Genomic DNA, 18556 nt, shown 5'->3' on the forward strand with positions numbered 1-18556 from the left:
TTATATGTGGAACCACCAGCATTTTAGCTACTTTTATTTAGTTGGCTTTATCTTACAGCCTATTAAACTATTCACAAATGAATCTTAATTCCAACTCCTTGCATTTTAATTTCTGTAAATGTGTTGTCAATAAATGTTTTTATTTCTTTAATGTAGAATTTTCAGAAGTTTTGAATTCTGCCATTAGTAGAAAATCCATTACATGTGTTTTTATCAACTAACAAGCACTGATTAAAAATGGATTCTGAAGTATGAACAGGCTCTCTGGTTGTTTATTTAGATGACTATTTATATCCTAGCTCCCTCAACCCTTCATTACCTTTTCAAGCCACTCTTACAATTTGTTTTTTATGCTCTCACCTACTTTCCTTCTTCTCCTAAGAAGAGCATTTTTTATTCTTCAGGAGGTTCTTCTTCCCATGACTCTTTTGTGGTAAATCCTGTCTATTTCTTTCCCTGGTCTCTCCAATAATTCATTTTCCTTATTTCTCCTACTTCTATTTAGCCAGTCTGAGTGTGAATTGAAGATTCAATATTCTAAAAAAAGGAATGTAAATTCACACTGATGAACTCTGCTGACCTGAGCCAGGGAAAGAACACACCGGAAGTTTCGGTCCAAAGATCAAGACAAATGACAGCTGTGGCAACAACAGTCAAGGATCCACACACCCTCCACCCATTTATGTGTAATTAATTTTATGTACAAAGGATGTATGACTATCTTGATGACAGGGGACATTAAATGACTGTACCTGAATTCACGTTGGATTACATCAGATTGCTTCTATGCACACATGCACTTTAAAAAAGAAAACTCTTCACGTAAGCACGTTGCTCCCCAAAGAGGTTATTTCTCTTGACATTGTTTAACCAGCGGATGCAACAGCCTTGACTTGGGTGAAATGGTGATCAGAAGATAACAAATTGACTTATTATAAAACTAAGTGATTAAGCCATGTATCCAAAGTGAAAGTCTCTCAGTCATGTCTGACTCCTTGTGACCCCATGGACTATATAGTCCCTGGAATTCTCCAGGCCAGAATTCTGGAGTGGTAGCCATTCCCTTCTCCAGGGAATCTTCCCAACCCAGGGGTTGAACCCAGGTCTCCCGCATTGCAGACGGATTCCTTACCAGCTGAGCCGCCAGGGAAGCCCAAGTCATGTATCCAAGTCAATGACAAACAGAAGTCTGAATTCTACTCCTCTGTGTATCCTTCTCTGTCTATACTAGCCAGGACTGACTCTTACCCACCCCCCCATCCTACTGCTAATTATCTGTGTCCCTCATTTGGTATTTATTAGTACTTTTTTTATGATTAGGAATTTCTTTCTCTCTCTTTTTTTTTTTTTTGCCACACTACAAGTCATGTAGGATCTTAGTTCCCCAAAGACAGAACCAGTGCCCCCTGCAGTGGAAGCACAGAGGCTTCCCCTGGACCAGCAAGAAAGTCCCAGAAATTTCTGTTTATATTTTAATAACACAGCACCTTAGATAAAGATTCAACACAAGCTTGTTGAATCTGTTAAGTACTGAGTCTGAGGTCAGAGACAGCTTTATAGAAATTAGACCAGTAGACCAATTGCTAAAGTGAGTGCTTTGAGAATTCTATAACCTTTATCCACCTCTTGTAGCATCTTGAATACTCTAATAGAGAATCATCCCTCTAAGTAAATCACTGTCTTCTATTAAAGTAAATCTACCATAGTAGCACAAGAAGATTTTTAAAGTAAATCACAGAATTAATAGGAGAGAGAATAAGGCAGCAAGAACAAGGGAAAGATGAGAATGAAATGAAGCTTGGTGGTAGGCGGTTTAGTTGCTAAGTCGTATCTGACTCTTGTGACCCCATGGACTGTAGCCCACCAGGCTCCTTCATCCATGGGATTTCCCAGTCAAGAATACTAGAGTCAGTTGCCATTTCCTTTTCCAGGGGATTCTTTACCACTGAACCGCAAAGGAAGCCCTGAAGTGAAGCTTAGGAGGCTTTGAATTTTAATTGCATCATTTATTGACTGAATTGTTTTGGACAGGTTACTCCAATCTTGATTTGTCCATTGTTAAAATTGAGACAATAGTAGAATCCACCTAAGGTTTTTGTAAGAAGTAGATTAGGTAAGACTTGAAAAGTGTTTGGTGTTGAGTAAGTAGTATTATTACCCAGATAGCCTAGTGAAGATGATGAATGGAATGTCAGGAATAAAAATTAAATACAAGAATAAAAGTGTCTGAAAAGGACTGGTGATGGTCATTGAAAGTAAATAATCGTATGAAAAATATAAATAATTATTTGAAATAAAGCTAAAAAGAAAGCAAAACCTATCTTGAATAAATTTAGATTTAGAGGCAACAACTAATCAAGTAGTTCTTCATTGTAAATATCATGATGGATTAATATTCTTAATATTTAAATGGTTCATGTGAGTGTAGAAGAAAATTCAAAAGCCCAAATAGAACTGGGCAAAGTAACAAATAGATAATTTACACACGAAAAAGCAACAGTATTCTGGTCAAGAAAGTAGGATATAGTGAAATGTTCACACTCACAGTACAAAGAAATTCAAATGAAAACAGCAGACATTTTGAAAAATGAGACTATCAAGTGTTCACAAGAGTGAAGTAAAATAGGTGGGAAGTGAAAATTATTAAGATGAATAAGGAAACAATGTTTGGCAATATATACTTTAAATGTTGGACTCAATCCAATTTTAGGAATTCTGTTCTAAAGATATAATCCAAAGAACAGGAAAAATGTCAAGCACAAAGACACTCATTGCTGCCTTATTTGATAACAGTGAAAAATGAGAAGTAGCCTAAATACATAACCACATATAAATGGCTGAGAAAATTATGATGCATTCATTCAAAGAAAATATATAAAATGTACTGTGAATTTCATACTCAACAGTAAAAAGCTATAAGTATTTCCTCTAAGATCAGGAACAAGACAAGAATGTCCAGTCAGACAGTGAAAGACAAATACTGTATGATATATGGAATCATATATCTTGTAATCCTAAAAAAAGCATGTGAAATCTAAAAAATATAACAAACAGTGAATATAAAAAAATGAAGCCAACTCACAGATATAGAAACAAACTAGTGGTTATCAGTGTGGGGAGGAGTATAGCGGTATGGGATGAAGAAGAACAAACTATTAGGTATAGAATAAGCGACAAGGGTATATTGGAAGAATACATGGAATATAGACAATATTTTATAATTACTATAACCCTTAAAATTGTGAATCACTATATTGTACACCTATAATATGGTACAGCAACTATACTTCAATGAAAGTAATTTTTTTAAAAAGGAAAAATGTACCTTCAAAGAATTTGCAATAATACTGAAAAATACCTATGTTAATATGCAAGGAAAAGGACAGGGGAAAATTATGACAGCATGATTTAACTAGGATAAAAGAAATGAATTGATGTAATATTAGAAAGAAATATATCAAAAGGTTAAGAATGGTTGTTTTTCAGTGATCAAAGTTATGTCAGTTTTTTCTTTAAGCTTTTCTGTATTTTGCAAATTTCCCATATTAAAAGTGTAGAGAATTCCCCAGTTGTCCAATAGCTGGGACTCTGTACTTCCATTGCATGGGGGTTCGGGTCAATCTCTGATCCAGAGGAGAACCAAGATCCCATAAGCCGCTTGGTGCAGCCAAAAATAAAGTGTATTATTTTTACAATAGAAAAAGTGTTTTGTGTAGGGCATGGAGATGGCCATAAGGAAAGTTTTCAGGACCCCAGTTACTGTTATCCACGTTTCAGTTTCAGAGGGGTTTGCTGCTTATTAAGGCACAAAGGGCCATATTTAGTGAGGGGCAAAATTAACTGGCTAAAGCAGGTAACATGGAGAACTTCCAATATTCTACATTTCTTCAAAAATTTGTATTTCTGAAAATTCCTTTAGCATGGTTTTTCAAAGAAGAGAGAAAGGAGCAAGGAAGAAAGACAGAGGTAAAAATAGAGCGATGTCTCTTTTAAGTGATAAGAAAACATATGGTAGACTGAAATACTGATTTTTTAGTTTTGCCAATTCACTGTCTGGGTGACGTGGCTACATTTACCTCATTGCTGCTCCCCTATCAATGCCAAAGTGTCATGGAATAGATTAAAGACTAGAGGTACTTTTCCTGAATAACTATGCCCTACTTCCCCCTGAGGGGAGTAATAAGGAGGAGGAAAGACCAGTTAGGGACTTCATTGTCATTCCCCTGAAGAGTAGAGCTCCATGATGGTAGAAGTCTTCTGTCTTTTTTTTAACTGAAGTGTAGCTGATTTACAATGTCGTGCCACCGTCTACTGTACAGCAAAGTAATTCAGTTATACACATATACACATTCTTTTTACGTATTCTTTTCCACTGTGGTTTATGACAGGATATTGAATATTGTTTTACGCCATGCCGCTGGTGCCAAGTACAAAGCACAGTGCAGATCGTAGGTGCTCGATTTCTGTCTGTTGGATGGACTTAGAGAAAACCCATTAACAGCATGATTTGACTTTTTGTTTTCGTTTTTTGTTGTTTTTAATTTTTGGCTGTACTGCGTGGCCTGTAGGATCCTAGTTTCCTGACCAGGGATTAAACTCGTGTCCCCTGAAGTGGAAGGGCAGAGTCATAACCACTGAACTGCCAGGGAAGTCCGTATTTTCCATTTGAAAGCGTATCCAAACAAATAAAGATGGATTTTACCAGAACAACTAGGTCTTTCTTGAGTCTTCTTTTCTTAAAATCTGTATCGAGCGCTGTGTGGCCAGGCACCCGCTAAATGCTGGCAATGGGAAGAGGAAGCAGCACAAAGTCCCTCAAGTTGTGTGCATGTGTTTCCAGGGGTGAAAATTATTAGTATAACCTTAGTATACACAACAGATGGTTTGTTTGTGTTTTTTAAAAACAAAACTGAGCTTTTACATCTAAAATGCCCACTATCCTCTTCAAAGTAAATACCCAAGAAAACTATGAAACAATTTCAATGGTGCCAAGAAATAAGGTTGTTAGAACTTTGACGGGGATTTGTCTTCACATTCTACTGACATATGTTTTGAACGTCCTCAGTGTTAGCATGTATTGCCTTATGTTGATAAATTTAAGTTTTAGAAACAGATCATTTGATATTAGACAATGTATTTATTCTTACTGCAACAGAAATGTCTCATTTTTAAAATTAATGAATGTAGAGCAGTTAGCTTAGTACCTGGATATCTAAGCTTTGAACATTTATATCTGTTTTCTCATTAGTAGTAGTAGGCTAGGGGCTGACTACCTTGAGAGAAGTTTCAGCTAAAAATGAAATATGGCTAGAACGTAATGAGCCCAATTTTCTTGTGGGCTTAGCAAATTTGTTCTGAAGATTATTCCTAGAGGGAAATCCCTTCAATATTCAATGTTTATTTACTTGAATCATTTCTAGTATATATCCATTTAATCATTGTTTTACTTTATAGCCAAACCTTTTGCCCTCAGACATCAGCAGTGAGGAATTCCTAACACAATAACAGTGTTACCTTAAATGGTTTTTCAACTTGCATAATTCATAAAAAAAAATAACACTTCCTTTTTGGTTTTTAATTGTTTTATGATTCATTGACTTTGAACTTGCCTGATCTTAAATGAACTCTCTCCTCAGAACAAGGTCAAATCAGTTCACCAAGCTGATGTTTGCTCACTTATTTTTTTCAAAAAGGTTTTGTATTATTTCAAAAGACAAATCTACTTAAAATATACTTCCATGTGGAAGAAACAGACTGACTCGTAGTCGTTAGATCTGATTTTATGATTATAACTCAAGTTAGGAAATGCTTCACTTTATATTTATATTGGAATTCATTCATGCATCCAGTCAACAATATTAATTGAGCACCTTCTCTATGTCATGTGTTTTTATTATGTCCATTGACATTTGTCCATGAACAACAACACTATCTCTGCCCAGGTAAAACTTAGATTTGGTGGTGGGGTAGACAGATCAACAAAAGCATAGAAAATCAGTGATTTAGTATGTTAAAAAATGGAACATGCTCTGGGGAAAACAGCAGAGGAAGGGGACTGTGCCAGTCAGGAAAGATTGCAATTTTAAGTAGGCTGACCCCATGTGACCGAGACAGGATGGAGCTGAGGAAGGTTATCAGTGATGCAGTTAAGATCTTGGGAATTCTAGATCCTGTCTCGGTCACATGAGGTCATCGTACTCAAAACTGAATATAAAAACTTTTAAAATTATTTCTGTAAAATTATTTCTGCTATAAAGTAATTCTCTCGCTCCAGTGTTTCCTTCTAGATTCATGGATGTTTACGCTTGTATGAGAATTTAGAGGTCTATGTATGCAGGTCTTTTATTACACCAAGTCTGTGAAATGCTAAGTCACTTGACTGAAAGCCATATAATCAGCAAGGGTTGAGTTAACAACATAGATTTTCTGACACTGAGTTTGCTGTTCTTTCTGTCATACTGAGAGAGATCCTAATGGTGAAGATTTCAGATTGGCTACTGTGGGGTGCGCGTTAGACTCTCTAGCTGTTTTACTTCACCTTTGTGGCAAGTTTCTCTCACTTGATTTTGTTTCTGCCCTTGATCAGTTACATTACTGACTAGGGTTCTCGGTCTTGATCAATCGAAATTGATGAGAGGCCAGTCAAGAAATTTAAACAAAGCGTTATTCCTGGGGCTCATGCTGCCGCAAAGAGGAGGGAAAACAAATAGCAGGTTCCCTTGCTTGCTCGCTTGCTCCCCAAGGTGGGGCAAGTTGGTTCCTTATATGGGGTGACAGTAGGGGTGTCAGGAAGATCTGGAGAAGGAAATGTCAATCCACTCCAGTATTTGTTGCCTGGGAAACTCCATGGACAAAGGAGCCTGGTGGGCTGGGCTATCGTCTATTGGGTAGCAGAGAGACAGACAGGACTTAAAGGACTTGTTGTTGTGAACAAACAACAACAAGGGGCGGGTCCAGGGCTCAGGCTGGAGGTGTGGCTTAGAAGTGTGCCCACTTCTTTGGTGATATTGCATGCAGGGGGCTTGCACAGTACCTTGCTTTTGCCTCCTGCTCTTCAAAAGTGGCAGTTAGGATTTTGGTCTCTTCATATCATGTTGTCCATAATTTGCCCCAACCACACACACACATCATTATTTTTAGTTTCTTATACTTTGTTTTCATTTTGTTACTCGAGGGGATATTTGTCCAGATGCAAGCACTGCAGCAAATGGTCCCGGTCGCAGGTCCTAGCCTGCCTCATTTAGACTTGCCTGTTTTAAGCACCATTTTTCAGGACCCAGGAGAAGGGCTATAATTCGAGGGTACACTCTGCCTTAGTAGTGTCTGAAGTCCAATTATCTGGGATTCTAAAGCTGGCCAACTGAGAACTGGGATTTATTTTGTTGTGCATACTTGTGCATGAAAGAAATATTGCTCATTACAAGTTGGATTTTTGTTGTAGCTAAAAATCAAACTATGTATTAAAATACCTTAAATGACATTAACATTTCTAATATTATTAGAAAATGAGAACATAATGCTAACCACGGTAGTGTAAAAGAAATTGCGAAACTTGTCATTTATCACATGACTCTTTCTTGAGACACTGATGAATTCTGATTCTTATCCTTTAGTTGGTTTCCCTTGTGTTAGTCCTTCCCAGTGAGGAATTCTGTAGTTTGACTGAATTTTTTACTGCATTGTCTGTTACTTGACGTAGCCTGCCATGACCTTGTAGCTCTTGTGTTGCTTCTAATCACCATCATATTGCATGTTCTTTTCCAGGAACTGGAAATTTAGTTTGCAATTAATATCCTGCTATCATGTCTAATTTTATTCCTTTTATTTTTCTGATTATTATGCATTACAGTCAAATAGTGCTCCCTCAAGCCAAGTATATTGGGGCTTCCCAGGTGGCGCTAGTGGTAAAGAACCTGTCTGTCAGTTCAGGAGATGCTAAGAGATGTGAATTTGATCCCTAGGTCAGGAAGATCCCCTGGAGGAGGGCATGGCAACCCACTCCAGTATTTTTGCCTGGAGAATGCCATGGACAGAGGATCCAGGGGGGCACAGTCCATGGGGTCACAAAGAGTCAGACACAACTGAAGCAACTGAGGACACAGCCAAGTATATTATCTTATTACCATTTCATCACATGACAAAGATGAACCTTCTTGCTATTCTACAGTCTAGTTTTTCTCACTCTCTGTTATCTTTGTTACTCTTAAGTACAGTAAATTCCAAAGATCATGCTTTAAAATTACCACCCGGGTGGCTCAAAGCATCTCACATTGAGTATTGGACTTTTTTTTTGCTTTCTTTCTTTTTATTATTTATTTATTTATCTGACTGTGCTGGCTCTTAGTTATGGCATGGGGGATCTTTAGCTGGGCGTGTGAACTCTTAGTTGCAACATGTGGGATCTAGTACCCTGACCAGGGTTCGAACCTGGGCCCCTTGCATTGGGAGTGTGGAGCCTTAGCCACTGGACCACCAGGGAAGTCTCCAAGCCCTGAACTTCTGATCCTGTACCCAGATTGGCTTCTCTTTCAGTTGCATATCTGAGTCAGCACCATCATTTACTTCATATCAGAAACCTGGGGAAAGGGGGAGTTAATCTAGGCGCCTGCTTCTCCCCTACTTTATATGTCAGACTTGAATACATTTCCTCCTCACCAGTGATAATAGCCTTGAAATCCCTGGAGAATGGAAGGTCAACCCACTCCAGCATTCTTGCCTGGAGAATCTCGTGGACAGAGCTTCCTACCTGGCTTCTCCATATCCATTCTAGAATGCTTCTAAGGCACTCTCCACAGCAGGCAAAGTAACTTGTAAAAATGCACATATGGCCACGTCACACCCCCAGGTAAGGACTTGCAATGCCTTTCCGTTGCTCTCAGGTTCAATTCCCAATTCCTCTCTCTAGCTACAGGCTACTTCTCTCTCTGCTCCTTCATGATCCAGGCACGCTGGCCTCTGTCAGCTCCTCGGAGCTTTACTGTGCACGGTGTTCCTCTTGCCCACCCTCCTGGAGAGATCTTTCTCTGCCCCCCCACCCTCTCCTACTTGGACACACACACACACACACCAGCAGGTGGCTAATTGATTCCTTCTTCTGGTTCAAACATCAGTTCCTCAGAGAAATATTCCCTATGCTTCCGAGTTAGATTTTGTCATCTTGATAGTAGTTCACAGAGTATATTGCACTTCTCTTTTCTGTTAAACATCACAATCGCAATTTTTGCTCATTACAAAATGTGTCTTTCCCGTTGAGATATAAACTCTGTAAGGGCAGCCCATTTCTGCTTTGCTCTTCTATTTCCCAACAAAGGAAGGATAGTGAACATGGTAAATATCTACTGAATGAAGGAATGGCTAAATTAATATTGTTGTTCATCCCCTTGCTTTTTCTCTCTTTATACTGGGCCTTCCTCGCTTTGCATCATCATTCCACATTTGTAGAACAAGTTTGAAAGATCTTAGCTGATTAACATCTCTATGTTCATTTAACTTTCTTAGATTCCTTTAAAGATGTGAAACTAAGACTCAGTGGAGCTAAAAGACTCCCGTCTTTCTGAAACTATGAAGGAAAAGACATGTGCGCTAGTGTGCCCAGTCGTGTCTGACTCTTTGTGACCCCATGAAATGTAACCCACCAGGCTTCCCTGTCCATGGGATTTCCCAGGCAAGAATACTGGAGTGGGTTGCCATTTCCTCCTCCAAGGGATCTTCCCGACCCAGGGATCAAACTCGAGTCTCCTGTGTCGCCTACATTGCAGACAGACTTTTTATCCACCACCAAGTCATCAGAGAAGCCTTTATGAAGAAAATAGGGCATTAATATATTTTTTAAAATGCCTAGGGCATGTCCGAAATTCTTTGAACTATGTATCAAAATCAATAGATTTGATTTTCAGTTTTGTGTACATATTGCAAATAAAAATGAGGACATATTGTATTCATTTACTTATAAATAAATAAATTAATTATTCACAAAAGAATAATTTTTTATTTGCAGCTTTTTATATATAAAAAATGCTATAAAATGTGAATTCCCTGATGGTCCAGTTGCTTATGACTCGGCATTTTCACTGCTGTGGCCTGAGTTCAATCCCTGGTCAGGGAATTAAGAACCCATGAGCCATGTGGTATGGCCCACATAGAGCAAATCACCTTTACTGAAGAGAAAGACTGGGAAATTTCTGGAGACTGTTAAATGTTCAAGATTTGTGACTAGCATTGGAAAGAATTTTCTGCTGTTTGTCACTACCTGCTTTACACTGATAATCTGGTGCCACAAGAAATACATTACTTACAAAATTTTATAACAGTGTTCCAGATGGTTCTCTTAGACCTAAGAATCCCATAATAACAAAACTTAAATATTTATTGAGCAATTGTACTGAACACTCTAGGTGTAAAGAGAAATGAGTTAACTTTTGCCCTCAGAAGAGCTCCTAATGTATCAGAGGAAAGAAGGTAAAAATAATAACTAATATTTATTAAGCTGTAAATCAGATGTTTTTACACAATGCTGACACAATTAGGGCTATCATTTTATTTATTAAAAAAAAACTAAGACTCAGTGATGTTTAAAAAAGCTGTAAAATAACACCCAGTCAGTGACCAATAGGACAGAAATTTGCATTCAAGATCCCATACAGCAATTTGAACTTTGGAACCCACATCTTTAACCACTTCTCTATGTTTCCTCAGATTCAAAATGACAGAGTGTTTAAAAAGCAGAACTGAGGTCTTTTCTCAGGCATCTGTTGTGCTACTTAAAGACATCCTTTTTTTTTTTTTTGAGAGCCTATATATCCACATTTGACCTTTTCCCTAAAATAAATCACATAGATTCATGCTATTATTAGAGAGCTGTATTAGAGAGGATGAATATTTGAGGTGCATGTTTTGTTGTTGAAAGTGTACTTAAAATAGTCTCCATCCGTGTGCCAAGGAAAGCAATTCAAATTCATGAAACTGTAAAACCAACCCGCATCAACAATTGTTATATATTTTCAACAGTTTCTAATAAGTAAATTCAGGCGTGTTAAAACTACTGACCTGGGGTATGTTTGAACGATTTAATAGGCAGTTTTCAGAGCTGGTTTCTGAATGAGATAGCTCTCAGCGTAGCCTTGAGACATGGGAAGATTGATAATTAAATCCAGAAAGGTGTTGTCATGGGCTCTATGGGTGGAATGTGTGTGAGAAGAGTTTTTTAGTATTCATAACTGCTATGAGCTTGAGAGTGATAGCAGGAAGCCTAGTTTACGTGTCTCGATTGTATAACTCCGTGTGTTCCTTGATTTTTTTCCTCTTCCATTATGCTTTATTAAAGGATATTGAATAGAGTTCCCTATGCTATACAGTAGAACCTTGTTGTTAACCTGTTTTTTTTTTATTTGTTTTTCACTGGAGGATAATTGCTGTACAATGTTGTATCGGTTTCTGTCAAACAATAACGCGAGTCAGCCATAAGTATACACATGTCCCCTCCCTCCTGAGCGTCCCTCCTATGACCCCTCTCCTATCCCACCCCTCTAGGCTGTCAGAGCACCAGGTTTGAGCTCCATGCGTCATGCAGTAACTTCCCGTTAGCTACCTGTTTTAAATACGGTAATGTGTATGTTCCAAAGCTCCTCTCTTGGTCCATCCCACACTCTCCTTCCCCTGCTGTGTCCCCAGGTCTGTTCTCTATGTCTGCGTCTCTGTTCCTGCCCTGCGAATGGGCTCACCAGTACCATTTCCCTTGCTGTTGCCATTTAGTTGCTGAGTCATGCCCGACTTTTTGTGACCCCATGGACTATAGCCTGCCAGGTTCATCTGTCCATAGCATTTCACAGGCAAGAAGACTGGAATGGGTTACTATTTCCATCTCCAGGGGATCTTCCCAACCCAGGGATCGAACCCACATCTCCCACATTGGCAGGTGGATCTTTATCACTGAGCCACCTGGGAAGGCCACCATTTATCTAGATTCCATATATATGTGTTAATATATGATATTTGTTTTTCTCTTTCTGACTTACCTCACTCTGTGTAACAGGCTTTAGGTTCATCTACCTCACTAGGACTGACTCAAATGTGCTCGTTTTTATGGCTGAGTAATATTCCATACTGTGTATGTACCAGAACTTCCTTATCTACTCATCTGTCGATGGACATCTAGGTTGGTCTCATGTCCTAGCTATTGTAAATAGTGCTGCAATGAACATTGGGGTCTTTGTCAATTACAGTTTTCTCAGGGCATATGGCCAGTAGCGGGACTGCTGGGGCATGTGGTAGTTTTATTCCTAGTTTTTCAAGGAATCTCCATACTCTTCTCCATAATGGCTGTGTGAATTTACATTCCCACCAACAGTGCAAGAGGGTTCCCTTTTCTTCACACCCTCTCCAGCATTTATTATTTGCAATTTTTTTGATGATGGCCATTCTGACCGGTATGAGTATAGTAGTTTGTATCTGTTAATCCCATTTCAGAATTTCAGGATTTCAGAATTTATGTAATTTCCTTTAAAGGAAGTAAAGGAAGTATCCAGGGAAATGGGGATAATTGGAAGAATGAATAAAATTATGGAATGGGAAAGCATGGCTGCATTATATTAAGATCTTTTCTTTTTTTTCCCCCTCAACATTCAGACATTCCTTAAGCCCATAATTTTCACTTATAAATTGGTGGAAGACAATGTTTTTACATAATACAGTGAAGATTATCACTGTCCTAAGCATGTTGTAGAGTAAGAAGGAAAATCCCAGCCAAAAGTGTAGATCTTTTCTCAGGATAAGTGTACACACACACACACACACACACACACACACACCCATGTATTTGGGCTTCCCAGGTGGCACTAGTGGTAAAGAGCCCTCCTGCCAATGTGGGAGATGTATAAAAGATGTGGGTTTGATCCCTGGGTCAGGAAGATCGCTTGAAGGAGGGCAGGGCAATCCATTCCAGTATTCCTGCCTGGAGAATCCCATTGACAGAGGACCCTGGTGGGCTACAGTCTATGTGGTCACACAGAGCTGGACACGACTGAAGCAACTTAACACGCGCACACACATACATATATATGACTTCTCTGTTAGCTCAGTGATAAAGAATCTGCCTGCCAATGCAGGAGATGTGGGTTCAATCTCTGGTCCGGGAAGATCCCCTGGACAAGGAAATGGCAATCCACTCCAGTATTCTCCAGAATCCCACGGACAGAGGAGCCTGGCATGCTACAGTCCATGGGGTTGAAAAAGTCAGACACAACTCAGCAATTGAGCAATAACAATGTATACTCCTGGAAACTGGTCTTAGAAAAATAATTCTAAATACTAAAAGCTTTATTACAGACTTAATTATTACAATGTTGTTTGAAATACAAATGATACACTGGAAAATAATTATCCAACAGTACAGAAACAAAAGTAAATTATGATTTGTGACTACTTTCATATATAAGAGGACTGTGGAGTAACATAGCAAGAGTTTATCATGTAAATAAGTAAAAACACAGGATACAGGATTGTTTTTACCATACGATTATAATTATACAATACTGCTTGCACATAATGAAAAGCCCTGAATATCTGGGTAAAGAAAATGTGAATTATTATTTCCAAAATTTACAAATATATATGTTCTATTATTCTATAAGTAGCATGATGTATTTTTGTAAGTGTGACACTGTTTTGTTTTACAAACTTTATTGAAAATAAAACTTGTGCTTTTAGTTTTTTACTTCTATAGAGTTTTATCCGATTACAAGGAATTGTCACTTAGAATGAAGAATTTGTATGATAATGTCATTTTCTGTTTAAATATTTGTATGTTATGTGCAAGGCATTGTGCTATGTGGCACAGCTTCTGTGGCAGATAACAAGGAATGAAAATTTGTCCTTGGTGTGAAGTTCACAATTAGTGAATAAATATAATCTTGCCATGCAATAACATTTTTATAGTTAAATTTGGCACAGATTGTTATATGATGGACAATTCAGATAATGAATTTGTCTGATAAGGAAAGATAGATGTTCTGTTCAATATGGAACTGATACAATTCTGTGTTGAAGAAACAATCGATGTTAAAGTCAAATTTATAAAACTCTTGCCAAGCCATGTAACAGAATTTTGGAGAAACTGGCTGAATCCAGATTTGATGTTCTGGTACCTAATCCAGGAAGAACCATTAATAATAATAGCTTACAGTTGTTGAACAATTACTATACACCACACCCTATTTTATGAGCGTCTCTTGTTTTTCACTTAATCTTCCCCCAAACCCTATGAAAAAAGTGCTGTCATCATCATCCCATGTTTAGAAATCAGAGAATAGAAGTATTTAGAAATTATGTCATTTTCACAAGTCACGTAGTATTAATACATGAAGGACCCTGCTGAGAGATATTACACAACTTCATGGCAAAGTCAAATTGTCTGAGAAAGGTTCAGTGGGCCAATTCACTGCATCCTTCATTCAAAAGGTAACAAAAAATGTTGCAGAGATGAGGTTGAACAATTTCAGGGTGGCATAGTCAAAGACTACAGGTGGACAATAAGCACATGAAAAGATGCTCAGCATTGACAATTATTAGAGAAATGTGAATCAAAATTATAATGAAGTAGTGCCGGGAGCCATTATGGGAGATCCCACCCATGACGAGGTCATGAAGAAAACACCCAACAAGCAAGGCCGTTCAGGATATAAGTGACCCTCCAGGTTGGCCTCGGCCTCTACTCCACCCTGCCTCCTCCCCCCTTTTCTGCTGTCGTTCTTGTTCGCCCTGCTGCAGATTGTTGTGCTGCCTGCCGAGAGCTCTCCTGCTCCTCTTTCATTGAATAAAGACCAACTTAAAACCCTAATTAATAAATCTCCTAGATGCTGGTACCCTAAGAAGGGGCCAGGGATGAAGGAAATGCTTCAATTCAAACCCTTTTGCTGGCATTCTGGCTTGTTTGATAAATGTGTGCTCTCATTGCAAAAAATGCTCTTGATTGTTCTAAACATTCTAAGCACAGTACACTAACAAAATAAACTATTAACCATAGGTCCCTCCGTGGGGTGAGAAAAGCTCCACAAATAATAGTCACAAATGTGCCTATTAGAAAATACTTTAGCTAGAGATTAACTGGTGACTTCTTGCAGGTAGTTAACTTTTAGTCTAAGAGCCTGTTTTGTGCTATATCTGCTGTTTTTGCAGTCCTTTGCATTTCTGTTCTGTAAAAATGTAATCCTATCTAGTTCCCATAGAGATGACGCCTATCAGAAAGAAAATAGATTAATCACAAGAAAAACAGGGTCCGCTACTGAAGTTGCTTAAGTCACACCAGGTGCAAGCCATAAAATGTTAGCAGGCCTGAAGGCCAAATGGTAAGAAAGACTCTTGTGAACGAAAAGTATGTGGGTGACATCCTGTTTCTGTTGAAGGTCAAGTTGCTGTAATGTTTTGAGATGACCTGTGTGTAAGCAATATGCACTTCCCCAAAAAAGATGTTGTTAAGGGTATAAAGGGGCCATGCAAAAATAAACTTCAGACTCAGCCCCGAGCTTTGTCTCACTGTGTCTCTCTCTCTAGCTGACGCCGTTCATCCTGAGGGTTCCCCTGGATCCTGCTGGGGCCAGACCCCGGCAAAGTAGCATTGTTCAGTATAACTATCGTCAAAAAATCTACAAATAGTAAATGCTGGAGAAGGCATGGACCAAAGGGAACCCTCCTACCTACATGGTTGATGTGAACATAAATTGGTCAGCCATTATGGAAAATATTATGGGGGTTCCTTTAAAAACTATAAATAGAGTTACCATATGATCCAGCAATCCCATTTCTGGGCATATACCTGGAAAAGATGAAAGCTCTAATTAAAAAAATATGTGCACCCCAATGTTCATAACAGGACTGTTTACAATAGCTACATGTAGGCAACCTAAATATCCATCAACAGGTCAATTGATGAAGAATATGTGGTGTGTGGCATATACAGTGGCATATTAGCCATAAGAATGAATGAAATTTGTTGCTGCAATGCCATTTGCAGCAACATGGATGGACCTAGAAATTATCACACTAGGTGAAGTGTCACAGACAAATATTACATGATATCGCTTATGTATGGAATCAAAAAAAATAGTACAAATAACCTAATTTATAAAGCTGAAACAGACTCAGATATGGAAAACAAACTTAAGATTACCCAATGGGAAGGCAGGGTAGAGGGATAAATTTGGAGTATGGGATTGACAGATATACACTAACAGGTATACACTATGTATAAAATAGATAAACAACAAGGATTTACTGTATAGCACAGGGAACTATATTCAGTATCTTGTAAGAAGGTATTGGTGAAGGAAATGGCAACCCACTCCAGTATTCTTGCCTGGAGAATCCCAAGGACAGAGGAGCCTGGTGGGCTGCTGTCTATGGGGTTGCACAGTCGGACACGACTGAAGCGACTTAGCATGCATGCATGCATTGGAGAAGGAAATGGCAACGCACTCGAGTATTCTTGCCTGGAGAATCCCAGGGACAGAGGAGCCTGGTGGGCTGCCGTCTATGGGGTTGCACAGAGTCGGACACGACTGAAGCGACTTAGCAGCAGCAGCAGCAGTAAGAAGCTATAATAAGAATATAAAAACTGAATCACTTTGCTCTACACCTGAAACTAGCATAATATTGTAAATCAACTACGCTTCAATTAAAAAGAAAGAAAACCAAAACATATTGAGAGAGGAATGAGTAATGTAATGGTTAATTTTGTATGTCCACTTGACTGACTATAGGGTTCCCAGATTAAACATTATTTCTGGGTCTGCCTGTGCAGTCTTTTGGTTGGGATTAGCATTTGAATTGGTAGATTCAGCAAAGTAGATTGCCATCCCCAATGTGGGTGGACACTATCCAATCCATTGAGAGCTTGAACAAAACAAAAGATGGACAAAGGAGGAAGTCACTTCTTGTTTTTCCTGACTCAGAGATGAGCTGGTACTTCTCATCTCACCTTCTCCTGTTCTTGGACTGAGATTTACACTATTGTCTCCCCTGGTTCTCAGGCCTTTGGATGGGGAATGAATCATATCACTTGCTTTCCTGGGTCTCCAGCTTGCACGGCAGCAGATTGTGAGACTTCTCAACCTTCGAGTTTATGTGAGTCAGTTCCTCATAATTAATTTCTATACACACACACAAACACATACTATCATTTCTGATTCTCCCAAGAGTCCTGCCTAATACAGGAAGGAGGTATATGGGTGGCAAAGCAGAGCAAAGGACAAGTCCATGGGAACAGGATATGGACTGATTTGGGTTATATGCTCTATTTAATCCATTCCAACAGTTACAGTTCTGCTTGACGCTGCAACCAGGGAATCAAAAAATAGTAAAATTAGATTATCTAGCTCTTCTGGCCTGGGGTTCTGTTCAATGGATTTAGACACTGATCTGATGGCTAAATTTCACTTAAGTGGGGAGGGAGCTTGGCCATAACCAGGACAATCCTGCATTCAGGCATTTGCCTCAAAAATTATTTATCCATTTCAGGAAGTTCCCACACTCTTGTCTGTTCTCTATCTTTCCTTTTGGATAGAAAATGATAATAACACAGTTGACCAAAATTAAACGAGGACTGTGTATCAAGTAAGGATTCCTATATATCATAAGGATAACGTTTGTAACAATAACCTCATTTACTGTGTTGATGGTTAGAAAACACTGAAGAATGACAACGTGTAGTGTTCTCATACGAAGTAAAACCACAGCAACATAATCCCCCCCACCCGCCGCAAGAAATGAAATGTTTTTGTTTTTCTTCTACAGAGTACAAGTTGTCTCAGGACATGAAAGTACACAGTACTGGCACCTATTATCAGGAACCTACTAAGGCGTGAAAGAAAGAACTAGAGTTTTCAATCAGAAAGTGTATAACCCTAAGTCTTTAGGGAAACTAATGAAACGTTGCTAAGTGCTACCAAATCATAATGTGGCAGCACTTCTTACTTGCTGTTTCAATCGTTCTCCACAAGGCAGTCTTTTCAAAAAGGTGTCTTTTCAAAATACAAATCTGCTCTGGTCAGCCTTTTGCTACATACAGTTCCAAGGGCTTCTCAGGACTCTTAGGATGAAGATCAAAATGCTTCCTAAGACCAAGGAATTTGTGTAAAGTAAATGCTGTCTTCCTTTCCGGTCTTCTGTCCAACAGTATCTCCTACTCCCCTTTATTCTAAGAGCTCCAGCCACACTAACCTCAGGCAGAATACATTTCCTCCCGCCATGGGACATTTGTATATGCTCTGCCTTCAGCCTACATTCCTTCTCTCATCTTAAGCTCCTTTAACTAGTTAATTCCTAATTCTCCCTTTATGTGTGTTCATGCTAAGTGGCTTCAGTCACGTCCAAACTCTTTGCAACCCCATGGACTGCAACCTGCCAGGCTTCTCTGTCCATGGGATTCTCCAGGCAAGAACACTGGAGTGGGTTGCCATGCCATCCTCCAGGGGATCTTCCTGACCCAGGGATCAAGACTGTCTCCCACAGCTCCCGCACTGCAGGCAGATTCTTTATCACTGAGTCACCGGGGAAGCCCAATTCT

The sequence above is a fragment of the Odocoileus virginianus genome, chromosome 1, assembly GCF_023699985.2.
Source record: "Odocoileus virginianus isolate 20LAN1187 ecotype Illinois chromosome 1, Ovbor_1.2, whole genome shotgun sequence".
NCBI lineage: Eukaryota > Metazoa > Chordata > Mammalia > Artiodactyla > Cervidae > Odocoileus > Odocoileus virginianus.